This window comes from Aptenodytes patagonicus, chromosome 12 (assembly GCF_965638725.1).
Source record: "Aptenodytes patagonicus chromosome 12, bAptPat1.pri.cur, whole genome shotgun sequence".
NCBI lineage: Eukaryota > Metazoa > Chordata > Aves > Sphenisciformes > Spheniscidae > Aptenodytes > Aptenodytes patagonicus.
The window spans coordinates 22,108,429-22,133,559 of record NC_134960.1 but is presented as its reverse complement, the minus strand read 5'-3'; the positions used below and the strand labels follow the sequence as shown (position 1 = coordinate 22,133,559).

General features: G+C 61.3%; 4 pseudogenes; all 4 read left to right on the top strand.

Annotated features, from left to right (window-relative positions):
- Nucleotides 1-1,149: 1,149 nt before the first annotated feature.
- Nucleotides 1,150-5,768, top strand: LOC143166252 (protocadherin gamma-B5 pseudogene; annotated as a pseudogene).
- Nucleotides 5,769-6,266: 498 nt separating this feature from the next.
- On the top strand, nucleotides 6,267-8,750 carry LOC143166251 (protocadherin gamma-A12 pseudogene; annotated as a pseudogene).
- An 8,433-nt stretch (nucleotides 8,751-17,183) lies between these two features.
- On the top strand, nucleotides 17,184-21,836 carry LOC143166250 (protocadherin gamma-B5 pseudogene; annotated as a pseudogene).
- Nucleotides 21,837-22,310: 474 nt separating this feature from the next.
- On the top strand, nucleotides 22,311-24,797 carry LOC143166249 (protocadherin gamma-A12 pseudogene; annotated as a pseudogene).
- Nucleotides 24,798-25,131: the final 334 nt, after the last annotated feature.

Genomic DNA, 25,131 nt, shown 5'->3' with positions numbered 1-25,131 from the left:
GAAAGGGGGCTTATAAGAAAGAGTTTTTACCGGGGTCTGTCGTGACAGGAGAAGGGGCAACGGTGTTACCTGAACGAGAGTAGGTTTTGATTGGATGTAAAGAAGAAATGTTTTATGATGAGGGTGGTGAGACACTGGAACACACTGTCCAGAGAAGTTGTGTATGCGCCACCATTGGGAGTGCTCAAGGTCAAGTTGGACGGGGCTTTGAGCAATCTGGTCCTTTGAAGGGTGTCCCTGCCTTTGTCAGAGGGGTGGATTCGATGGTCTTTAAAGGTCCCTTCTAGCCTAAACCTTTCTATGATTCTATGAAAGACTTGACCTGGCTTTCCCCATCAGATATGGAGACGTAAAAGAAGGAACTTCTTTTGTGAATCAGAAACAAAATAATACAGGGTATTCTGCTCTCTTAGTATAGAGCTCTATACATTACCTTTGGGGTGATACGTTTCTCAGTGCGATTGTTCTGCTCCCTACAAGGAAAATCAACGGTGGGACAAACATCATAGACACACGTGAGGAAAAGGAAGAACCGCAGGGAAGACGGAAACCCTTTGCAGGTCTGGCATGACAGGACTGCAATGACTTTTGCTTGATCCTGTTTCTGATGGCTTATTGATTACCCCAACACGAATCTTTCCTACTTGGTTTTTGTCCCAGGTATGAAAGCAGAATTCGGAATACCTGACAGAGTGCTAAAAAGCTCTTGAAGTCTTCCCTAGCTATACTATCGCCTCTTGCTCTCATAAAAGAGAGACGCCAAGGGTGGGCGCAGCCACTCAGCGCCGGTCAAAAGCCCGGGCCCCTGCGAGCGCGGCCATGAGGCGGCTGCGGTGGCGTCGCGGCGCCTCCGGGTGCCGCTGTTGGCCGACGCGGAGCGGCGCCGGAGCCGCAGCCGGCGCCGGAGCCGGCGCCGGAGGCGGAGGCGGAGGCGGCGCAGCGTCGTGCCCCCGCAGGCTGCTGGCTCGCACGGCGCCGGCCAGAGCGGCAGCGGCACGGGCAGCAGAGGCGAGAGGCGTCGCGGCGCGGGGAGCGGCGGCGTCCGAGGCGGCGGCGAGCTCGCTGCCCTGCGGCCGCCCCTGCGCTCGCTGCGGAGAGCGGCCGGGAGGGAGGGAGGGCAGCGGCAGGAGGGAGGAGCGCGGCGAGCGCTGCCGAGAATGGCGGGCAGGCAGCGGCAGAGCGGCCGGCGAGCGGCCGGGCGAGTGCTGCTGCCCGCTTTGCTGCTGTGCTTGTGCTGCCGGGCGGCGCCGGAGCGGATCCGCTACGCCATCCCCGAGGAGCTGGGCAGAGGCTCGCTGGTGGGGCCGCTGGCGCGGGACCTGGGGCTGAGCCCGGCGGACCTGCCGGCACGCAAGCTGCGGCTCAGCGCGGAGAAGCAATACTTCACGGTGAGCGGGGAGAGCGGGAACCTGTACGTGAGCGAGAGGCTGGACCGGGAGGAGATGTGCGGCGAGTCGGCGTCCTGCTCCGTCAGCTTCGAGGCGCTGGTGCAGAACCCGCTGAACGTTTTCCACGTCGAGGTGGCCATCCAGGACGTGAACGACAACGCGCCGCGCTTCCTGCGAGACACTTTCGAGCTGGAGATCAACGAGTTCACTTCTCCCGGCGCCCGGTTTGCCTTGGGCATGGCGGAAGACGCGGACGTGGGCAGGAACTCGCTGCAGGGCTACGAGCTGGAGGCCAACGGGTACTTCGCGGTGGAGGCGAAGGAGAGCCCGGACGGCAGCAAGTTCGCGGAGCTGGTGCTGCGCCGCGCGCTGGACCGGGAGAGCGAGCAGAGCCTGCGTCTGGTGCTGACGGCGCTGGACGGCGGCGAGCCGCCCCGGAGCGGCACCGCCCAGCTCTGCATCAATGTCACCGACGCCAACGACAACCCACCCGTGTTCGCGCAGGACCGGTACCGCGCGAGCCTGCCGGAGGACGCGCCGCCGGGCTCGCCGGTGCTGCGCGTCTCCGCCTCCGACGCCGACGCCGGCACCAACGCCCGCATCACCCACGGCTTCGGGGAAACGCCGGCCAAGGTGCTTCAGAAGTTCGTGGTGGAGGCGGAGAGCGGGACGATCACGCTGCGGGAGGCGCTGGACTTCGAGGACACGCGAAGCTACACGCTGCTGGTGGAGGCGAGGGACGGGGGCGGTCTGGTGGCGCACTGCGAGGTGGAGGTGGAGGTGCTGGACGTGAACGACAACGCGCCCGAAATCACGATGTTGTCGGTGTCGAGCCCGGTGCCCGAGGACGCGCCGCCCGGCACGGTGGTGGCCCTGGTGAACGTGAACGACCCGGACTCCGGGGAGAACGGGCAGGTGTCGTGCGAGCTGCGGGGCGAGGCGCCGCTGTCGATCGTGGCGTCGTCGGGCGGCTCGTACAAGGTGGTGACGGCGAGCGCGCTGGACCGGGAGCAGGCGGCCGAGCACCGGGTGGCGGCGGTGGCCAGGGACCGGGGCAGCCCGGCGCTGTCCAGCCGCGCGGCGCTGGTGCTGGAGGTGTCGGACGTGAACGACAACGCGCCGGTGTTCGAGGAGGCCGCCTACAGCGCCTACGTGGCGGAGAACAACGCGGCGGGCGCGGCGGTGGTGCGCGTGCGCGCGCGGGACGCGGACGCGGGCGCCAACGGGCGCGTGAGCTACTGGCTGGCGGGCGGCAGCGCGGGCGCGGCGGGCGCGGCGCCGTACGTGTCGGTGGAGGCGCGGAGCGGCGCGGTGTACGCGCAGCGCTCCTTCGACTACGAGCAGTGCCGCGAGTTCGCGGTGGCGGTGCGGGCGCAGGACGGCGGGGCGCCGGCGCGGAGCTCGACGGCGACGGTGCGCGTCTTCGTGCTGGACCGCAACGACAACGCGCCGCGGGTGCTGTGGCCGGCGGCGGGCGCGGGCGCGGGGGCGGGCGCGGGGGCGGGGGCGTCGGGGTCGCCGTTCGAGGTGGTGCCGCGGTCGGCCGAGGCCGGGTACGTGGTGGCCAAGGTGGTGGCGGTGGACGCGGACGCGGGGCGCAACGCGTGGCTGTCGTACGAGCTGGCGCAGGCGCCGGAGCCGGCGCTGTTCCGCGTGGGGCTGCACAGCGGCGAGGTGCGGACGGCGCGGGCCGTGTCGGAGAGGGACGCGGCGAAGCAGCGGCTGGTGGTGGTGGTGAAGGACCACGGGCAGCCGGCGCTGTCGGCCACGGCCACGCTGCACGTGGTGCTGGCCGAGAGCTTGCAGGAGGCGCTGCCGGAGCTGAGCGAGCGGGCGGCGGGCGCCGACTCGCCGGCGGAGCTGCAGTTCTACCTGGTGCTGGCGCTGGCGCTCCTCTGCGCCCTGTTCCTGCTGAGCGTGGCGCTGGCCGTGCTGGCGCGGGTGCGCCGGGCCGGGCCGCCCGCCGTCCTGCGCTGCCTGGGCGCGCAGCGCTTCTCCGTGGCCGGCGCCGCCTTCCCGGCCGACTTCTGCGAGGGCACCTTGCCCTACTCCTACAACCTGTGCGTGGCGCCGGGCCGCGCCGTGGCCGAGGGCGCTTGGCTGCCGCCGCCGCCGCCGCCGCTGCCCAGCCTGCCCGCGGAGGAGCTTCTCGGCGGGGAGCCCTGCGGGAAGCGGAGCCCGAGCAGCAGCGCCGGCGCGGGAGAGCCGCCCGCGGACCCCGACGCACCGCAGGTCGGTACGCCCGCGCAGTCCTCGTCGCTCAGCCTTTCCTCACCTCACGCTGGCGGTAGCGGGCTCTTGGCTCGTCGCTTCTCTGCTTTGCCCGGTAGTGCCCATCTCTGTTCCCACGAACGAATGAAACGATCCCTTCTTTTGGCAGCTCTTTTGGCAGCACGCAGGTGGCGTTCATGGCGCGTTCAGGTCCAGCTGAGCAGTTTTGTCTACAAAACTCGTGCTCTGTAAAATGGTATGCGTTAGTCATGGTTCTGCCGGATCCTTTCTGTGCCGACTGAGATCCTTGGGCCTTTCTGAGCCTCCACCCTCTTTCGCCTGGGTTTCCCCGGGGGGTGTGGGTGGCAAGTGCTGGTCCGTGTCTCCATGCGGGAATGAGAGACGAGTAGGGTAAGGCCGTTCCATTCAGAGCAGGCAGTAGGCGACGGCACTTCTTGGTTCGTCGGCGGTCGCAGGTTGCGGGTCAGCTGAGAAGTTTGGACTGCGAAGCTTGTGTTGCCTGAAAGGGTAGTGAGGGTGAAGGCGGGTCCGTACTGCGTAAAAAGAGACGCGCTGATTCTACACGACGGGGTCGGGAAAATGGGGCTGACGCTTGGTGTTGGAGATTTCTCCTTCCTGAAAGGTGCGTGCTTTCTCCGTGAGAGGAGAAGTTACGGGTCGTTCCTCCCTGGTGAAGCAGGAGAGTGTCGCCCATCTGTTGGGGTAAGGCTGCTGCAGCAACGGTAGCCCGGGTGGGACGGGTTAATTCGTCCAGGCGTTGTTTCTCTGTGCAGTTACTTCTCCTTTTTCTTTCTTCCACCCTGGGTGGTAGTTCCCTCTTTTTTACCGTTCCTGATCTGCCTTTCATAGGCAGGTGAAGGTGTCGACTGGGATCTCAAGAAAGAATAATACAGCCTTTTGTCTTTCAGAGCCTGTCTTCTTTTCCTCTTCCCTTTTCCCAAAGAGAAGTGCTCGGGCCTGGTTGATCGCATTGGCAGGGGAAGAGCAAACCGAGGAATTCGGTCTCTCAGCCAGTGTTGTGTCTGCCTGTTTTACCGGGAGGGGCTATGCCCATCCTGAGAACATACCTAAACTGCCAAGGAGATACGCGAAATGGCAGCAGTCAGGCACTTGAATAAAGTAGATAAACTGTGTATAAACTAGACAAACTCTAAATTAATGTGGCCTATTGAAAAGGGAAATCCCACGTTCTTCAAGTCCTTCAACTTTGCTTTTCCAGTAGTAGCTGTATCTGTAGAGGTACCAGCATTTTGACGCAATTCCATTGCTCTCATCCGGTTCAGAAATACCGCTGAGAATAGACGAATATCGGGAAAAGAGGCGCGTGAGAATAATTTGGAGGAAAGCCACCCTGCCGTAGGGCTGCAGTCCCCCCCCGTTTGGCTGGTGTGGGCCAGAGAAGGGGCGCAGGAGCAAAGGCAGAGGGACCCGTTAGTCTTCTTGCTGTACTCGCAAAGCCATTTTCGCCGGGGTTTGCGGGGAGCCGAGCAGCTGAATCTGGCCAGGTTCCCTGCAGGTGGGTGCACCCGGGGTGGGTGGGAGAGAGTGGTTTTCGAGCAGCAGGGGAGCCTCCGCCTGTACTGTGCTCCCGGGAAGGTCTTCCAGGGAGAAAGCCCAGAGCGCGCGGCAGGTGCCTGAGCAGCCCCACCTCCTGAGGAGCTGTACGGGGTTGGGGGGCTTAGAGTGTCAGGTTGAGCTGACTGACCCCACCTTCTTCAGCCCTTAAATGTCTCATCTCAGCCCGTGCTGGTGGAGTAGTTAATTTAGACCGTGTTCCGTGCGAACGGGAGTAGTTAAAGAGAAGTCCCTGCCGAGGGGATTAATGAGCCTGATACCCCTGGTTCTCCGGGGGAGGGTCTGAATATCACGTTTTGTGTTTCAGAGCCCGTTTGCTTTTGCTGTCCGTGTACCGGTCATTCAAGCATGGCGGATACAAAGATTCGTGGGGGCGATTTTTCTTTTGGACGAGCGGGAGAAGACTAATAATATTCCAGAAGTCGCATTAAGGAAAATTGTTTTACTTTACATATACCGCCATTAGGAATTAATTTTCGCCATGCGGTAGAAATGAGACATCGACGGGAGGACTCCGCCCTCTTCCTGGCTGCGATCACCTTGCGGAAAGGGAAGGGTGATGTCGCACCGTGAGAGCAGAGATGGTCTCGAGCTTAAGGCAACGCCCGCGATCACCGGCGGACGGGAAGCGATGTGTCCGCGGCGACGGTGCCGTCCCCGCGAGGTGTCCGTGGGAAAGGCAGGGCGGGCAGCGGTCGGCAGCGCTCGGTGCCTGCAGTGCCGGGAGGAGGCTGCGGGCGCCGCTGTTGACCGAGGAGGAGCGAGAGGAAGGCCGGAGCGCTGCAGGCAGCCCCGCCCGCTGCGGCCCGGCTGGCTCGCTGGCTGGCTGGCTGGCTCGGCGGCCGGGCGGTCTGCGAGCGTCCCCGCGGTGCGGAACCGTGCTGCAGCGAGGCGGAGGGGCCGGCGGCAGCGCCCGGGAGCGGCGAGCAGGAGCCGGAGCCGGAGCCGGAGCCGGAGCCGGAGCGGGAGACGCAGCCGGAGCCGGAGCCGGAGCGGGAGCCGGATCGTTGGGCGGCGGCGGCGGCGGGGAGCTGCCGGCGGTGGTGCGGCGCCGGCGGGGCCGCGGCGGAGATGGTCGCGGCGGGGAGGCGCTGTGGCCGGCGGGAGCGAGCCCTGCTGTGGTGCGTCCTGGCGGCGGCGTGGGAGGCGGCGTGGGGGCAGCTGCGCTACGCGGTTCCCGAGGAGATGCCGAAGGGCTCGTTCGTGGGCGACGTGGCCAAGGACCTGGGGCTGGAGCTGCCGGCGCTCCGCGACCGCGGCGTCCGCGTTGTCTCCGAAGGTCGGACGCAGTATTTCGCTCTTCACGGGAAGACGGGACATTTGGTGACGGCGGAGAGGATAGACAGAGAGCATGTCTGCGGGCCGCTGGAGAAATGTCTGATCCATCCCCAGATTCTTATTCAAAATCCAGCCAAACTTTTCACGGTAGATATCGAAATTATAGACGTTAATGACAATGGTCCGAAGTTTCAGCAAGATCAGCTGCATTTTCGAGTCAGTGAGTTAACGGCAGTGGGAACGCGGTACCCTCTGGAGGAGGCTCACGACCCGGACGCGGGACGGAATTCGGTGCAGAGCTACGAGCTGAGCGGCGACGAGCACTTCTCGCTGGCCGTGCAGGCGGGCCCCGGCGGGGACCAGCGTCCCGAGCTGGTGCTGGCGAAGGCGCTGGACCGGGAGGCGGCGGCGTTTCACGAGCTGGTGCTGAGGGCGAGCGACGGCGGGGAGCCGGCGCGGACGGGCACGGCGCGGATCCGCGTGGCGGTGCTGGACGCGAACGACAACGCGCCCGTGTTCAGCCAGGCGGAGTACACGGTGCGTGTGCCGGAGGACGTGCCCGTGGGGTCGTGGCTGCTCACCGTGAACGCTACGGACGCAGACGAGGGCCCCAATTCGGAGCTGACCTACTCGCTGCGCGGGACGGCCGGCACAGCGTCGGGCGTCTTCCAGGTCGACGCCCGGACCGGGGAAATCACCGCTGCGGGGAAACTGGACTACGAGGCAGCGGCTCTGTACGAGCTGGAGGTGCAGGCACGGGACGGGGGGGACCTCTCGGCCAGAGCGAAAGTCCTGGTGAGCCTGATCGACGTCAATGACAACGCGCCCCAAATCATAGTGACTTCCGTCTTGAGCTCCGTGCTGGAAGACAGTCCCCCGGGAACCGTCATCGCTTTTATAAGAGTGAAGGATGAGGATTCAGATGTTAATGGGGAGGTGAGGGTGTCCCTGCCGGACGATCTGCCGTTCCGGCTGGAGAAGTCCTTCGCGGAGTACTACCGCGTGGTGACGGCGAGGGAGCTGGACCGGGAGGAGGTGGCGGAGTACAACGTGACGGTGCGGGCGGCGGACGGCGGGTCGCCGGCGCTGTGGAGCAGCGCGGTGCTGGCGCTGCGGGTGCTGGACGTGAACGACAACGCGCCGGTGTTCGCGGAGGCGCGCTACAGCGCCCGTGTGCCCGAGAACAACGCGGCGGGCGCGCTGGTGCTGACGGTGCGGGCGGCGGACGCGGACTGGGGGCAGAACGCGCGCGTGCGGTACCGGCTGTCGGAGGGGCGGGTGCGGGGCGCGCCGCTCTCGTCCTACGTGTCGGTGCAGGCGGAGACGGGCGCGCTGTACGCGCTGCGCTCCTTCGACTACGAGGAGGTGCGCGAGGTGGGGCTGTGGGTGCGGGCGGAGGACGGCGGCGCGCCGGCGCTGAGCAGCAACGTGTCGGTGCGGCTCGTGATCGTGGACGAGAACGACAACGCGCCGCAGGTGCTGTACCCGCCGGCGGCGGCGGCGGCGGCGCCGGGCGCGGGCTGGTCGGGCGTGGAGCTGGCGCCGCGCTCGGCGGAGCCCGGGGCGCTGGTGGCCAAGGTGGTGGCGGTGGACGCGGACGCGGGTCAGAACGCGTGGCTGTCGTACGAGCTGGCCAAGGCGACGGAGCCGGGGCTGTTCCGCGTGGGGCTGCACAGCGGCGAGGTGCGGACGGCGCGCTTCCCGCTGGCCCGCGACGCGGCGCGGCAGAGCCTGGTGGTGGTGGTGAAGGACCACGGGCGGCCGGCGCTGTCGGCCACGGCCACGCTGACGGTGGTGCTGGCCGAGAGCGTGGCCGAGCTGCTGTCGGAGCTGGGCAGCGCGGCGGCGGCGCCGGGCGAGCCGGCCGGCAGCCTGACGCGGTGGCTGGTGGTGGCCGTGGCGGCCGTGTCCTGCCTCTTCCTCGCCTTCCTGCTGCTGCTGCTGGCGCTGCGCCTGCGGCGCTGGCGCCGCTCGCAGCTGCTGGCGGCGGGCAGCGGCGCCTTGCGCGGCGTGCCGGCCTCGCACTTCGTGGGCATCGACGGCGTCCGCGCCTTCCTGCGCTCCTACTCGCACGAGGTGTCGCTCACCGCCGACTCGCGCAAGAGCCAGCTCCGCTTGTCGGCCGGCAGCTGCTGCGACACCCTCCCGGCCCGCCCGCCGCCCGACGAGCCCGCGCCGCTGCTCGGGGAGGACCCTGCCGGCGCCCGCCGCGCGGACCCCGCCGCTCCCCCGGTGAGTTCCTCTGACCAGGCTCCCCTGCCTTTCCTTTCTCCGTAGCCTGGGTTGTTTTTCTCTTCCCGTTACCTCTCCTCCGTGCGTGCAGGTGAGGCGAGGCGTAGCTGCGTGGGCAGAGGCTCTGTGTGTTGGCGCCTATTGCTCATTTAGGGCATTTGCTGGAGTTTTCATCAGCCTTATAGGTGGTGTGGGAGGTGGGAGAAGCGAGGCTACGGTGGTGTGCTGTCCTTTTCCTGGTGGGGGAAGTAGATGAGAAGTGGATGTAAACGTAGCAGAAGAGGCGCATCGACGTCTGTATCATCTCTGCGGTTTCAAACCTCTCAGAAAATGCACCGCTCCTCCTCCTGGTAGACATCCAGGGCCTGACCGTGGTACACGTTACAGGGAAGTGGTCTGGGGAAGCGGTCTCTTGCGGAGAAGAAGTTCTTGCAAATTACGAGGGTTAAAGAGCCCCACGCAAGCGGTGAGGGGTTGGAGATGAGAATTGTGGGAGCTGGTCGTGGGGGGCTGTTGAATTACGGAAGAGATACGGTTTGCTCCTTTCCCTGTTCAGTGCCCAGCTGTAGTTTCACGCAATGCGAGTTTCACCTTCCCAGGTAAGTTTGGCCTGAGACACGTTGTTCCGGCTGTACTGGGAGCCCTGCGAGGCGCTTCCTGTGTGTTTGCAGGTTGTTGTGATGTTCTTAATTAACAGCCGAATTATGTACTTATGAGAAGTGCCATAATGGGAGCTTTGGGAGGAGCCAGCAGTGTTTTCATTACCTACTAAACACCTTCATGACGCATCTACTCTAAGTGCCATCACCTAGAAGAGTATGTTACGCTCCTTCTGGTTTTGCATGTTTTTGCTTCTTGCCTTGCTCGTTTTCATAGGAAACACTTTCACAGACGTGTCTCCTCAAATTGTTACTGGAGGAAATGTTCTTGCTTGCCAAATACACACGGTAAGAAGTCATACGTTATTCGTGGTAAAGGAGACGTCGTCTGTGCAACTTTTCTTTGGGTGGAGTCTATCTGGAAATGATGCAGGTCAAGGACCACGGTGCGATCTGTGCAGGGTTTGAGGAGAGTCTTGGGGGTGCTGTGTGTGAGGAGGTAGCGGTGGAGACATGGCATGTGTTTTGTGGGTTCCCAGGGCTTCTTGCTGGCCTTCTGGAAATGAGCCTGAAGGTGTCATATTTTTGGGTATCACCTTGCTCGGACTCCGACTGGAGAAGTTGTGGGTTCATCAGTTTGCTTTCCTATTGCGTGCTGTTCCCTGGGAAGGGTACTTAAATTCTTGCCTTGCTTGTCATGATGAGGTCAAGGTGGGCCTCTGTGTGTCTGATACTGTGTCTGAAAGTGTCACTAGTGCTCATCAGTGCTCTTGCTTGTCACAGACCCATGGTGAGAAGTCAGTGCAAGATCAGCAAGAGAGGCTGGCGTCGAAGCAGGAAAAAAGGGGGTTGTACGCTCCGTCTGGCTGGGCGGTGCTTTAATATCGTGCCTAGTGCCAAGGCCTCTGCCACTTACACGAAGCCCCCTTTTCCCGTGTCCCGAAAGGGGATGACAATCCTCTGGCGAATTTGTCTGCAAGCAATAGCCACGGAAGTGCAAACATGACTCAGGGGTACTATTTCTAGTAACGGCTGCGTGCAACATCGTTTTCTAGTTCTATGTCCTTGTAAGACTGTGATGCAGAGTTTCATCCTGGTTGTGTCAAGCTTTTCCCAGCCTTGACCATCCTTCAGCTGCTATTAACGGCTCTTGCTCCTATGAAGTAACGGCTGATGTTTTGTCGGTATTAAAATTGGTGGGAGTGTAGGAGACGGGAGGGTATTTTTGTCAGGAATTTCTGGGTTTGGGGCTTGTTATTTGAAGCATGGCTGAGGAAGTTGCTCATTTTAGGCACTGTCATGTTGGATACAGCTTTTCCTGTGAACGGTAGTTATTGGGCGTAGACACAAACATTGCATTAACAGTTGCAGAGTCACGTATCTTTTGCATTGCCCATGTGCTGAGGAAGAACGACGGTGTCTTTGAGCTGATGCTGTCGACTGAGTTTTTACGTGAGCTGCATATTGCTTCTGGCCTTCAGAACACTTTACGTTTCTTCAAATGAGTGTGATGAGCAGAGAAGTCTCTATGCATGCATCCGTGTTTTGAGCCTTGTTCTCCGTAAGGAGAAGCTGTGTGTGAAACACTTCTTTCAGTGACGTCTATCTGCAAAGTTAGCCTCCCTGCTGCGTGATGTTTGAGCACGCCGAAGCATTCTGTCTGCACGGAGACAGGGCAGGTGGAAGAGTTTGCTGTGGTATAGTAGGAAATGTGTAAAAGGTAGGTGTCAATGTTTGGTTTCTCCTAGTTGTTGTGTGGGTCCCATAGTTGTGGTTAATATTACCAGGCTGGGGGAGCCGTTTCTATCCCTACCTTGAAGGTGTTCAGCTGCCAAGACAAAGACATTGATACACTTCCGTATCCCTAAAATGTCACCGAATGACATGCTTTTTTGCCTGTGTCCGCTATAGGGCCAAAATATTGGGTATTGTCCGTGGTGCAAGTAAAGGCTGTGAGTGCAGAGCAAGGAGGGTGAGAGGCTGGCTTCCAACCATGCAAATGGGTGGGTAAACGTGGTTTTGGCTGGGCAATGGTTTGATTTCACACCTGGTGCCAAGGCCTGTGCCATTGATGCAGTGATCCTGGATTCCCTGTCCTGAAAGGCAATCGTAGTCCTCCTATCACGAAGTATTAGTGCAATAACTGTGCATGTAGAACGATGATGCATGTGCAGAACGCCTCATAATTGCCATGAATTGGTCAAAGAACACAGTGCACGTTGTGAAGGGTTGGAGGTGCGAGTCGTGGGAGCTGTTCGTGAGGGGCTGTTGAAGGACACAAGAGCTATAGTTCTCTCCTTTCCCCAATTAATGCCCAGCTGTAGGATCATGCAACGTGAGGTCTGGCTTCCCAAGTAAGTTTGGCCTAAGACATGTCACTCCAGCTCTACTGGGAGCCCTGGGAGGTTCCTCCTGTGTGTTTGCAGGTTGTCCTCAATTCTTAACTAGCAGCTTGATTGTGTGCTTATGACAAATGCCATCATGGGAGCTTTGGGAAGAGCAAACCGTGTATCCACTGCCTACGAAACACCTGAACTGTGTACCTACTCTAAGTGCCATACTCTAGAAGGGTATGTTCTGATGCCTTCCTTCACACCTGCAGGTGTGAAGTTCTTGCCTTGCTCGTTGTAATGCTCGGAAGGGGGGCCGTTGTCTCTGATAATGTGTGGAAGATCACATCTGTTACACGGTTTGTCTGGCTGTCCCGTACGCGCCTTTCATGTTTACAGCTGTAAAGAGAAAGGCTTTCGTAGACGTGTTTCCTTAAAACGTTACTGGAAGAAATGCTCTTGCTTGTCACAGACACGCGGTGAGAAGTCAAACGTTATCCATGGTAAGGAGAAGTTGTCTGTGCAGCTTTTCTTTTGACGGAGTCTATCTGCAAATCATGAAAATCATTGACAAGCATGCAAGCTGTGAAGGGCTGGAGGGGTCTCTGTCTTGGGGGCGCTGTGTGTGAGGAGTTACTGGTGGAGACAAGGCACGTGTCTTGTTAATGCCCAGGGCTCGTTGCTGGAATACATAAAGTGAGTCTGAAGGTGTCTTATTTTTGGCTATCACACTGCTCAGATTCCAGCTGGCCAAGCTGTGGGTTCATCAGTTTGCTTTCCTGTTGCATGCTGCTTCCCGTCAATGGCGGTTCTTGAGCATGGACGTACAATTTACGTTGAGATTTGAGAGTCGTGTATCTTCCAAGTTGCCCAAAGTGTTGAAGAAGGATGATGGTGTCTTTGAGTTGATACTTTGGTGACCGGGCCTTTGTCGGAGCTGCATATCGCTTATGCACCTGAGACCATTTTACGTTTCTTTGAGGTAGTGTGCGAGCAGAGAAATGTCTTTGCATGCATCCGTGTGGTGATCCTTGTTCTGAGAGGAGGCGAAGTTGTGCGTGCAACTTTTCTTTCAGTGGTGTCTGTCTGCAAACGTAGCTTTCCTGTTGCGTAACGTTTGGGCAGGGTGAAAAATTCTGTCTGTCCAGAGACGGGGCAGGGGAGAAAGTTTGCTGTGGTATAATTTGAAATGTCTGCAAGAACATTTAGGTGTCAAGGTTCAGTTTGTCCTAGTTGTTATATGGGTCCCACAGTTGTGGTTCTGTGCATTTTCCCTTTCTTATTGTCCAAAGAAATTGCGTTGAGGATCCGTGGCTGTGGTCTTTGGTGTGAGCTCCTGTGTGAGTCTCCTGTGGACTTGTTACCAACGAGATACCCTTCTTGTGTACCTTCTAGAGCTGACATAATCTGAAACGTCAAGCTGTGATGCCTTCACTTCCGTAGGTTTCCCATTCTTGCCGCCTTTGTTGTCCAGGTCTAAGGTGGGGCCTCATTGTGGCTGGTGACCCTTGAAACCTTAAAAGATGTTTTGTAACTGTTGGGCTGGGGAAGCAGTTTCCGTCTGTTGTGGTTTAACCTCAGCCGGCAACTAAGCAACACCCAGCCGCTTGCTCATTCCCCCTCCAGTGGGATGGGGAAGAGAATTGGAAGGGTAAAAGTGAGAAAACTTGTGGGTTGAGATAAAAACAGTTTAATAGGGAAAGCAAAAGCTGCGCACGCAAGCAAAGCGAAACAAGGAATTCATTCACTACTTCCCATGGGCAGGCAGGTGTTCAGCCATCTTGAGGAAAGCAGGGCTCCATCACGCGTAATGGTTATTTGGTAAGACAAACGCCATCACTCCGAACGTCCCCCCCTTCCTTCTTCTTCCCCCAGCTTAATATACTGAGCATGACGTCACATGGTATGGAATATCCCTTTGGGCAGTTAGGGTCAGCTGTTCTGGCTGTGCCCCCCTCCCAGCCCCCCGTGCACCTCCAGCCCTCCCAGTCGGCAGAGCATGAGAAGCTGAAAAGTCCTTCACTAGTGTAAGAACTACCCAGCAAAAAATAAAACATCGGTGTGTTATTAACTTTGTTCTCGTCCTAAATCCAAACCACAGCACTGTTCCAGCTACTAGGAAGGAGATTAACTCTATCCCTGCTGAAACCAGCACACCATCCCTACTTTGAAGGTGTTCAGCTGCCAAGACAAAGACATGGATACACTTCCGTATCCCTAAAATGTCACCGAATGAAATGCTCTTTCCCATGTGGCTGATGCACAGTCAAAATATTGGGTATTGTCCGTGGTGCAACTAAAGGGCTTCATACCTGTGGGAGATGAGCAGGCCACATGAGCTGCTGACTATTTCTTCAACTGAAGCCCCCTGCTATTTTGTCCAGAGCAAGACTTTAGGGCCGCACTTGTGCTTGAGACCTCAGTGACTCCCAGGTGCTCTCAGGGATGAATTTCAACACCCGCAGTGAAGACCAAGAAGACTTCCCGGTGAGTTTCTCTGACAACACTTTCTCTTTGAAAGCTTCCTTGCCTTGCTTGTCTGAGTTATGTTTTTGTTTCTCATTACCTGGTCTCATACGTCTGTAGCTTTACAGGTGTTTATCAGCATCGCTTCGTTTAGCAATGCGCCGTGTGGTAGTGCCTCTTGGTCTTGCTGCAGCGGGTGTGAAGGGCAGGAGATGTGAGGGTATCTTTGTGTTCTGTTATTGTTGGGGGGAATAGATGTAAACATGACCTTAGTAGAAGTCGCACCTCTGTGGAACAGTGCGTGTGATAAAAGAGGGGAGGAGGTTCCCCCTAAACCGTGAGTCTGATGACCCATTCTCTGTTGGACGACGGCTCTGCTTTTATTTTGGCCGTTTGTCATTCGTGTGCTTTAGAACCCTTCTTTTTCTTCTGAGACTGCTCTTGAGCAGAGAAATGTACCTCCCTTCTTGGTGTGATGGTAGTGCATGATCCTCCCACGATGTGTTTTTGGCAGTTGTGAGCAGGTGAGAAGCAAACCCGCAAGGTGTGTAGGGTTGGAGAGAAGACAGGGGAGCTCGGGGGTGGGGGGGTATAGAAGAACAGCTGGTCATTTCCTTGCTTGCCATAGTTAACACAAGCGTGTGCCTAATGGAGTACCATGGAATTTGAGTTGCTTCTGCTCAATAAGTTTGGCCTCAGAAATGCTATTCCACCCGATCCCTTCATTCCTGTATGTTTCTAACTCTTGCCTTGCTTGTTGTCATGAGCTACGGCTCGGCCTCGGGGTGTCTGGTCAAATGTGGAAGGTCCCATCTGTTGCAGTTGTCTGCGTGCAGGTGCAGTTCCCGTACACACCTTTGATGTTGACAGCTGTAAAGAGGAAGGCTTTCACAGGCAGACGTGTGCTCCCAGGGGCACACTTGTCTGTAGCGAAAGAAAGCAAGACCATCTCTACCGCAGTCCTCAAAGTGCAGAGTGGCAACCGCGCCCCGCCAAGGTTTCCATGAAGAGACGGGGGCTGAGTGGGAGAACGCGTGCAGGGTGTCCCCCGACGGTCCCCCATAACATGCTGGCCACTCAGTTGGAGAGAGGTGGGTTTGACAGGTGGGCTCTTAGATGGATGAGGAAGTGTCTGGATGGCCGCGTCCAAAGAGTTATAGTCAATGGCTCAATGTCCAAGTGGAAACCAGTGACATGTGGTGTCCCTCGAGTGTCCGCACCAGTGCCAGTACTATTTAGTACCTTCACAGAGTGTGGGATTGAGTGCACCCTCAACGAGGTTGCAGAGGACACCAAGCTGAGTGGTGCCGTTGATTCACTGGAGGCAAGGGATGCCATCCAGAGCGACCTTGAAAGGCTGGAGAAGTGGGACCGTGTGAATCTCATGAAGTTCAAGAAGGTCCTGCACCTGGTTTGGGGCAGTCCCCAGTTTCAGTGCAGACTGTGGGATGAATGGGTTGAGAGCAGCCCTGTGAAGAAGGACTTGGGGGTAGTGGTGGGTGACAAATGGGACATGAGCTGGCAATGAGCGTTTGCTGCCAGGAAACACAGTCATATCCTGGGCTGCGTAACAAGTAGCATGATGGTTGTCTCCCTCTGCTCCACTTTCATGAGACCCCACCTGGAGTACTGCGTGCAGCTCTGGGGCCCACACTACAAGAATTTTATGGAGCTGTTAGAGTAGGTCCAGAGGAGGACCATGAAACTGGTCAAAGGTCTGGAACACCTCTGCTATGAAGCAGGGCTGAGAGAGTTGAGGCTTTTCAGCCTGGAGACGAGAAGGCTCTGGGGAGACCTTATGGTGCACCTTTTCAATATAGAAAGGGGGCTTATAAGAAAGAGTTTTTACCGGGGTCTGTCGTGACAGGAGAAGGGGCAACAGTTTTAAACTGAAAGAGGGTAGGTTTTGATTGGAGGTAAAGAAGAAATGTTTTATGATGAGGGTGGTGAGACACTGGAACACACTGTCCAGAGAAGTTGTGTATGCGCCACCATTGGGAGTGCTCAAGGTCAAGTTGGACGGGGCTTTGAGCAATCTGGTCGTTTGAAGGGTGTCCCTGCCTTTGTCAGAGGGGTGGATTCAATGGTCTTTAAAGGTCCCTTCTAGCCTAAACCTTTCTATGATTCTATGAAAGACTTGACCTGGCTTTCCCCATCAGATATGGAGACGTAACAGAAGGAACTTGTTTTGTGAATCAGAAACAAATTAATGAAGGGTGTTCTGTGATCTCAGCAGAGAGCTCTACACATTACCTTTGGGGTGATACGTTTCTCAGTGCGATTGTTCTGCTCCCTACAAGAAAAATCAACGGTGGGACAAACATCATAGACACACGTGAGGAAAAGGAAGAACCGCAGGGAAGACGGAAACCCTTTGCAGGTCTGGCATGACAGGACTGCAATGACTTTTGCTTGATCCTGTTTCTGATGGCTTATTGATTACCCCAACACGAATCTTTCCTACTTGGTATTTGTCCCAGGTATGAAAGCAGAATTCGGAATACCTGCCAGAGTGCTAAAAAGCTCTTGAAGTCTTCCCTAGCTATACTATCGCCTCTTGCTCTCATAGTTCTGTCCTGATGTCATTCAGGGCAGCTGAGTTCCTTTCTTGTTTGCTGTGCTGTACGAATATTTACTGCTGACTATTCATTGCGACTCCAGGAGATGCCCTAAAAGTACCCGACAGCGTATCTCAGGTTTAAAGATAAATAAAAGAGAGACGCCAAGGGTGGGCGCAGCCACTCAGCCCCGGTCAAAAGCCCGGGCCCCTGCGAGCGCGGCCATGAGGCGGCTGCGGGTGGCGTCGCGGCGCCTCCGGGTGCCGCTGTTGGCCGACGCGGAGCAGCGCCGGAGGCGGAGGCGGAGGCGGCGCAGCGTCGTGCCCCCGCAGGCTGCTGGCTCGCACGGCGCCGGCCAGAGCGGCAGCGGCACGGGCAGCAGAGGCGAGAGGCGTCGCGGCGCGGGGAGCGGCGGCGTCCGAGGCGGCGGCGAGCTCGCTGCCCTGCGGCCGCCCCTGCGCTCGCTGCGGAGAGCGGCCGGGAGGGAGGGAGGGCAGCGGCAGGAGGGAGGAGCGCGGCGAGCGCTGCCGAGAATGGCGGGCAGGCAGCGGCAGAGCGGCCGGCGAGCGGCCGGGCGAGTGCTGCTGCCCGCTTTGCTGCTGTGCTTGTGCTGCCGGGCGGCGCCGGAGCGGATCCGCTACGCCATCCCCGAGGAGCTGGGCAGAGGCTCGCTGGTGGGGCCGCTGGCGCGGGACCTGGGGCTGAGCCCGGCGGACCTGCCGGCACGCAAGCTGCGGGTGGCGCCTGCCGCTAAAAGGCAGCTGAAATACTTCACGGTGAGCGGGGAGAGCGGGAACCTGTACGTGAGCGAGAGGCTGGACCGGGAGGAGATGTGCGGCGAGTCGGCGTCCTGCTCCGTCAGCTTCGAGGCGCTGGTGCAGAACCCGCTGAACGTTTTCCACGTCGAGGTGGCCATCCAGGACGTGAACGACAACGCGCCGCGCTTCCTGCAAGAGAATTTCCAGCTGGAGATCAACGAGTTGACTTCTCCCGGCGCCCGGTTTGCCTTGGGCATGGCGGAAGACGCGGACGTGGGCAGGAACTCGCTGCAGGGCTACGAGCTGGAGGCCAACGGGTACTTCGCGGTGGAGGCGAAGGAGAGCCCGGACGGCAGCAAGTTCGCGGAGCTGGTGCTGCGCCGCGCGCTGGACCGGGAGAGCGAGCAGAGCCTGCGTCTGGTGCTGACGGCGCTGGACGGCGGCGAGCCGCCCCGGAGCGGCACCGCCCAGCTCTGCATCAATGTCACCGACGCCAACGACAACCCACCCGTGTTCGCGCAGGACCGGTACCGCGCGAGCCTGCCGGAGGACGCGCCGCCGGGCTCGCCGGTGCTGCGCGTCTCCGCCTCCGACGCCGACGCCGGCACCAACGCCCGCATCACCTACGGCTTCGGGAAAATGCCGGCCAAGGTGCTTCAGAAGTTCGTGGTGGAGGCGGAGAGCGGGACGATCACGCTGCGGGAGGCGCTGGACTTCGAGGACACGCGAGGCTACACGCTGCTGGTGGAGGCGAGGGACGGGGGCGGTCTGGTGGCGCACTGCAAGGTGGAGGTGGAGGTGCTGGACGTGAACGACAACGCGCCCGAAATCACGATGTTGTCGGTGTCGAGCCCGGTGCCCGAGGACGCGCCGCCCGGCACGGTGGTGGCACTGGTGAAAGTGCGGGACCGGGACTCCGGGGAGAACGGGCAGGTGTCGTGCGAGCTGCGGGGCGAGGCGCCGCTGTCGATCGTGGCGTCGTCGGGCGGCTCGTACAAGGTGGTGACGGCGAGCGCGCTGGACCGGGAGCAGGCGGCCGAGCACCGGGTGGCGGTGGTGGCCAGGGACCGGGGCAGCCCGGCGCTGTCCAGCCGCGCGGCGCTGGTGCTGGAGGTGTCGGACGTGAACGACAACGCGCCGGTGTTCGAGGAGGCCGCCTACAGCGCCTACGTGGCGGAGAACAACGCGGCGGGCGCGGCGGTGGTGCGCGTGCGCGCGCGGGACGCGGACGCGGGCGCCAACGGGCGCGTGAGCTACTGGCTGGCGGGCGGCAGCGCGGGCGCGGCGGGCGCGGCGCCGTACGTGTCGGTGGAGGCGCGGAGCGGCGCGGTGTACGCGCAGCGCTCCTTCGACTACGAGCAGTGCCGCGAGTTCGCGGTGGCGGTGCGGGCGCAGGACGGCGGGGCGCCGGCGCGGAGCTCGACGGCGACGGTGCGCGTCTTCGTGCTGGACCGCAACGACAACGCGCCGCGGGTGCTGTGGCCGGCGGCGGGCGCGGGCGCGGGGGCGGGGGCGTCGGGGTCGCCGTTCGAGGTGGTGCCGCGGTCGGCCGAGGCCGGGTACGTGGTGGCCAAGGTGGTGGCGGTGGACGCGGACGCGGGGCGCAACGCGTGGCTGTCGTACGAGCTGGTGCAGGCGCCGGAGCCGGCGCTGTTCCGCGTGGGGCTGCACAGCGGCGAGGTGCGGACGGCGCGGGCCGTGTCGGAGAGGGACGCGGCGAAGCAGCGGCTGGTGGTGGTGGTGAAGGACCACGGGCAGCCGGCGCTGTCGGCCACGGCCACGCTGCACGTGGTGCTGGCCGAGAGCTTGCAGGAGGCGCTGCCGGAGCTGAGCGAGCGGGCGGCGGGCGCCGACTCGCCGGCGGAGCTGCAGTTCTACCTGGTGCTGGCGCTGGCGCTCCTCTGCGCCCTGTTCCTGCTGAGCGTGGCGCTGGCCGTGCTGGCGCGGGTGCGCCGGGCCGGGCCGCCCGCCGTCCTGCGCTGCCTGGGCGCGCAGCGCTTCTCCGTGGCCGGCGCCGCCTTCCCGGCCGACTTCTGCGAGGGCACCTTGCCCTACTCCTACAACCTGTGCGTGGCGCCGGGCCGCACCGTGGCCGAGGGCGCTTGGCTGCCGCCGCCGCCGCCGCCGCTGCCCAGCCTGCCCGCGGAGGAGCTTCTCGGCGGGGAGCCCTGCGGGAAGCGGAGCCCGAGCAGCAGCGCCGGCGCGGGAGAGCCGCCCGCGGACCCCGACGCACCGCAGGTCGGTACGCCCGCGCAGTCCTCGTCGCTCAGCCTTTCCTCACCTCACGCTGGCGGTAGCGGGCTCTTGGCTCGTCGCTTCTCTGCTTTGCCCGGTAGTGCCCATCTCTGTTCCCACGAACGAATGAAACGATCCCTTCTTTTGGCAGCTCCTTTGGCAGCACGCAGGGTGCGAAGCGGCGCTTCCTGCGTCGTCGGCTGTCAGACGGCTGGGCGCCGCGGGGAGGTCCTTGCCCTTCCACTTGTGCTGGGTGAAATGGTACAAGCGTGGCGAAGCTCGTGGGTGGGATGGGCTCTGCTGATGCTGGGCGTCCACAAGGCAAAAAAGCTGCCTTTTTTTCATGGTGGTGTGGGTGGCAAGTGCTGGTCCGTGTCTCCATGCGGGAATGAGAGCCGAGCAGGGTAAGGCCGTTCCATTCAGAGCAGGCAGTAGGCGACGGCACTTCTTGGTTCGTCGGCGGTCGCAGGTTGCGGGTCAGCTGAGAAGTTTGGACTGCGAAGCTTGTGTTGCCTGAAAGGGTAGTGAGGGTGAAGGCGGGTCCGTACTGCGTAAAAAGAGACGCGCTGATTCTACACGACGGGGTCGGGAAAATGGGGCTGACGCTTGGTGTTGGAGATTTCTCCTTCCTGAAAGGTGCGTGCTTTCTCCGTGAGAGGAGAAGTTACGGGTCGTTCCTCCCTGGTGAAGCAGGAGAGTGTCGCCCATCTGTTGGGGTAAGGCTGCTGCAGCAACGGTAGCCCGGGTGGGACGGGTTAATTCGTCCGGGCGTTGTTTCTCTGTGCAGTTACTTCTCCTTTTTCTTTCTTCCACCCTGGGTGGTAGTTCCCTCTTTTTTACCGTTCCTGATCTGCCTTTCATAGGCAGGTGAAGGTGTCGACTGGGATCTCAAGAAAGAATAATACAGCCTTTTGTCTTTCAGAGCCTGTCTTCTTTTCCTCTTCCCTTTTCCCAAAGAGTGGTGCTCGGACATAAACCGTATATTTTAGAGCGTGCAGCTGTACTTGTCTTCTCCTGCCGTCCTACACTATTTTCTTGAAAAGGTGTCGTACCAACCTGGAGATTCGAGAATTAGATGAATAAGCATCGATCTTTTCACACAGTGATTTCTGAGAAAATGAAAGCCCCTTGCTGGTCGTTCAGGCCGCAGAGTTACTTGGATAAAACGTGTATAAACTAGACAAACTGTAAATTAATGTGGCCTATTGAAAAGGGAAATCCCACGTTCTTCAAGTCCTTCAACTTTACTTTTCCAGTAGTAGCTGTATCTGTAGATGTACCAGCATTTTGATGCAATTCCATTGCTCTCATCCAGTTCAGAAATACCGCTGAGAATAGACGAATATCGGGAAAAGAGGCGCGTGAGAATAATTTGGAGGAAAGCCGCCCTGCCGTAGGGCTGCAGTCCCCCCCCGTTTGGCTGGTGTGGGCCAGAGAAGGGGCGCAGGAGCAAAGGCAGAGGGACCCGTTACTCTTCTTGCTGTACTCGCAAAGCCATTTTCGCCGGGGTTTGCGGGGAGCCGAGCAGCTGAATCTGGCCAGGTTCCCTGCAGGTGGGTGCACCCGGGGTGGGTGGGAGAGAGTGGTTTTCGAGCAGCAGGGGAGCCTCCGCCTGTACTGTGCTCCCGGGAAGGTCTTCCAGGGAGAAAGCCCAGAGCGCGCGGCAGGTGCCTGAGCGGCCCCACCTCCTGAGGAGCTGTACGGGGTTGGGGGGCTTAGAGTGTCAGGTTGAGCTGACTGACCCCACCTTCTTCAGCCCTTAAATGTCTCATCTCAGCCCGTGCTGGTGGAGTAGTTAATTTAGACCGTGTTCCGTGCGAACGGGAGTAGTTAAAGAGAAGTCCCTGCCGAGGGGATTAATGAGCCTGATACCCCTGGTTCTCCGGGGGAGGGTCTGAATATCACGTTTTGTGTTTCAGAGCCCGTTTGCTTTTGCTGTCCGTGTACCGGTCATTCAAGCATGGCGGATACAAAGATTCGTGGGGGCGATTTTTCTTTTGGACGAGCGGGAGAAGACTAATAATATTCCAGAAGTCGCATTAAGGAAAATTGTTTTACTTTACATATACCGCCATTAGGAATTAATTTTCGCCATGCGGTAGAAATGAGACATCGACGGGAGGACTCCGCCCTCTTCCTGGCTGCGATCACCTTGCGGAAAGGGAAGGGTGATGTCGCACCGTGAGAGCAGAGATGGTCTCGAGCTTAAGGCAACGCCCGCGATCACCGGCGGACGGGAAGCGATGTGTCCGCGGCGACGGCGCCGTCCCCGCGAGGTGTCCGTGGGAAAGGCAGGGCGGGCAGCGGTCGGCAGCGCTCGGTGCCTGCAGTGCCGGGAGGAGGCTGCGGGCGCCGCTGTTGACCGAGGAGGAGCGAGAGGAAGGCCGGAGCGCTGCAGGCAGCCCCGCCCGCTGCGGCCCGGCTGGCTCGCTGGCTGGCTGGCTGGCTCGGCGGCCGGGCGGTCTGCGAGCGTCCCCGCGGTGCGGAGCCGTGCTGCAGCGAGGCGGAGGGGCCGGCGGCAGCGCCCGGGAGCGGCGAGCCGGGGCCGGAGCCGGAGCGGGAGACGCAGCCGGAGCCGGAGCGGGAGCCGGATCGTTGGGCGGCGGCGGCGGCGGGGAGCTGCCGGCGGTGGTGCGGCGCCGGCGGGGCCGCGGCGGAGATGGTCGCGGCGGGGAGGCGCTGTGGCCGGCGGGAGCGAGCCCTGCTGTGGTGCGTCCTGGCGGCGGCGTGGGAGGCGGCGTGGGGGCAGCTGCGCTACGCGGTTCCCGAGGAGATGCCGAAGGGCTCGTTCGTGGGCGACGTGGCCAAGGACCTGGGGCTGGAGCTGCCGGCGCCCCGCGACCGCGGCGTCCGCGTTGTCTCCGAAGGTCGGACGCAGTATTTCGCTCTTCACGGGAAGACGGGACATTTGGTGACGGCGGAGAGGATAGACAGAGAGCAGCTGTGCGAGAGTGTGCAGCAATGCGAGCTGCGCTGTGAGGTGATAGTGGAGGGGGACATGAAGGTTTACGGGATCGAAGTGGAGATCACGGACATTAACGACAACGCGCCCAGCTTCCGAGAGGCAGAAACGGAGCTGAGACTGAGCGAGACGACCGCCCCGGGGTGGCGGTTTCCCCTGGCCGAGGCTCACGACCCGGACGCGGGACGGAATTCGGTGCAGAGCTACGAGCTGAGCGGCGACGAGCACTTCTCGCTGGCCGTGCAGGCGGGCCCCGGCGGGGACCAGCGTCCCGAGCTGGTGCTGGCGAAGGCGCTGGACCGGGAGGCGGCGGCGTTTCACGAGCTGGTGCTGAGGGCGAGCGACGGCGGGGAGCCGGCGCGGACGGGCACGGCGCGGATCCGCGTGGCGGTGCTGGACGCGAACGACAACGCGCCCGTGTTCAGCCAGGCGGAGTACACGGTGCGTGTGCCGGAGGACGTGCCCGTGGGCTCCGCCCTCGTCACCCTCACGGCCACCGACGCCGACGAGGGGCTGAACGGCGACGTGAAATACAGTTTTAAGAAAATTTCAGACCGGGCGTCGGAACTTTTTCACCTGGACTCTGAGACAGGAGAAATATCCGTTAAGGACGTTTTGGACTTTGAGGAAATCTCCTCACATGAACTGGAGGTGCAGGCGCGGGACGGAGGAGGGCTTTCCGACACGGCGAAAGTCGCGATCGCGGTGACAGACGTGAACGACAACGCGCCCGAGATTTCGGTGCGGTCGTCGCTGAGCGCGATCTCTGAGGACGCGCCGCCGGGGACGGTGGTGGCCCTGCTGCACGTGCAGGACCGGGACTCGGGGGCGAACGGCGAGGTGCGGTGCAGGATCGGCGAGAGCCTCCCGTTCCGGCTGGAGAAGTCCTTCGCGGAGTACTACCGCGTGGTGACGGCGAGGGAGCTGGACCGGGAGGAGGTGGCGGAGTACAACGTGACGGTGCGGGCGGCGGACGGCGGGTCGCCGGCGCTGTGGAGCAGCGCGGTGCTGGCGCTGCGGGTGCTGGACGTGAACGACAACGCGCCGGTGTTCGCGGAGGCGCGCTACAGCGCCCGTGTGCCCGAGAACAACGCGGCGGGCGCGCTGGTGCTGACGGTGCGGGCGGCGGACGCGGACTGGGGGCAGAACGCGCGCGTGCGGTACCGGCTGTCGGAGGGGCGGGTGCGGGGCGCGCCGCTCTCGTCCTACGTGTCGGTGCAGGCGGAGACGGGCGCGCTGTACGCGCTGCGCTCCTTCGACTACGAGGAGGTGCGCGAGGTGGGGCTGTGGGTGCGGGCGGAGGACGGCGGCGCGCCGGCGCTGAGCAGCAACGTGTCGGTGCGGCTCGTGATCGTGGACGAGAACGACAACGCGCCGCAGGTGCTGTACCCGCCGGCGGCGGCGGCGGCGGCGGCGCCGGGCGCGGGCTGGTCGGGCGTGGAGCTGGCGCCGCGCTCGGCGGAGCCCGGGGCGCTGGTGGCCAAGGTGGTGGCGGTGGACGCGGACGCGGGTCAGAACGCGTGGCTGTCGTACGAGCTGGCCAAGGCGACGGAGCCGGGGCTGTTCCGCGTGGGGCTGCACAGCGGCGAGGTGCGGACGGCGCGCTTCCCGCTGGCCCGCGACGCGGCGCGGCAGAGCCTGGTGGTGGTGGTGAAGGACCACGGGCGGCCGGCGCTGTCGGCCACGGCCACGCTGACGGTGGTGCTGGCCGAGAGCGTGGCCGAGCTGCTGTCGGAGCTGGGCAGCGCGGCGGCGGCGCCGGGCGAGCCGGCCGGCAGCCTGACGCGGTGGCTGGTGGTGGCCGTGGCGGCCGTGTCCTGCCTCTTCCTCGCCTTCCTGCTGCTGCTGCTGGCGCTGCGCCTGCGGCGCTGGCGCCGCTCGCAGCTGCTGGCGGCGGGCAGCGGCGCCTTGCGCGGCGTGCCGGCCTCGCACTTCGTGGGCATCGACGGCGTCCGCGCCTTCCTGCGCTCCTACTCGCACGAGGTGTCGCTCACCGCCGACTCGCGCAAGAGCCAGCTCCGCTTGTCGGCCGGCAGCTGCTGCGACACCCTCCCGGCCCGCCCGCCGCCCGACGAGCCCGCGCCGCTGCTCGGGGAGGACCCTGCCGGCGCCCGCCGCGCGGACCCCGCCGCTCCCCCGGTGAGTTCCTCTGACCAGGCTCCCCTGCCTTTCCTTTCTCCGTAGCCTGGGTTGTTTTTCTCTTCCCGTTACCTCTCCTCCGTGCGTGCAGGTGAGGCGAGGCGTAGCTGCGTGGGCAGAGGCTCTGTGTGTTGGCGCCTATTGCTCATTTAGGGCATTTGCTGGAGTTTTCATCAGCCTTATAGGTGGTGTGGGAGGTGGGAGAAGCGAGGCTACGGTGGTGTGCTGTCCTTTTCCTGGTGGGGGAAGTAGATGAGAAGTGGATGTAAACGTAGCAGAAGAGGCGCATCGACGTCTGTATCATCTCTGCGGTTTCAAACCTCTCAGAAAATGCACCGCTCCTCCTCCTGGTAGACATCCAGGGCCTGACCGTGGTACA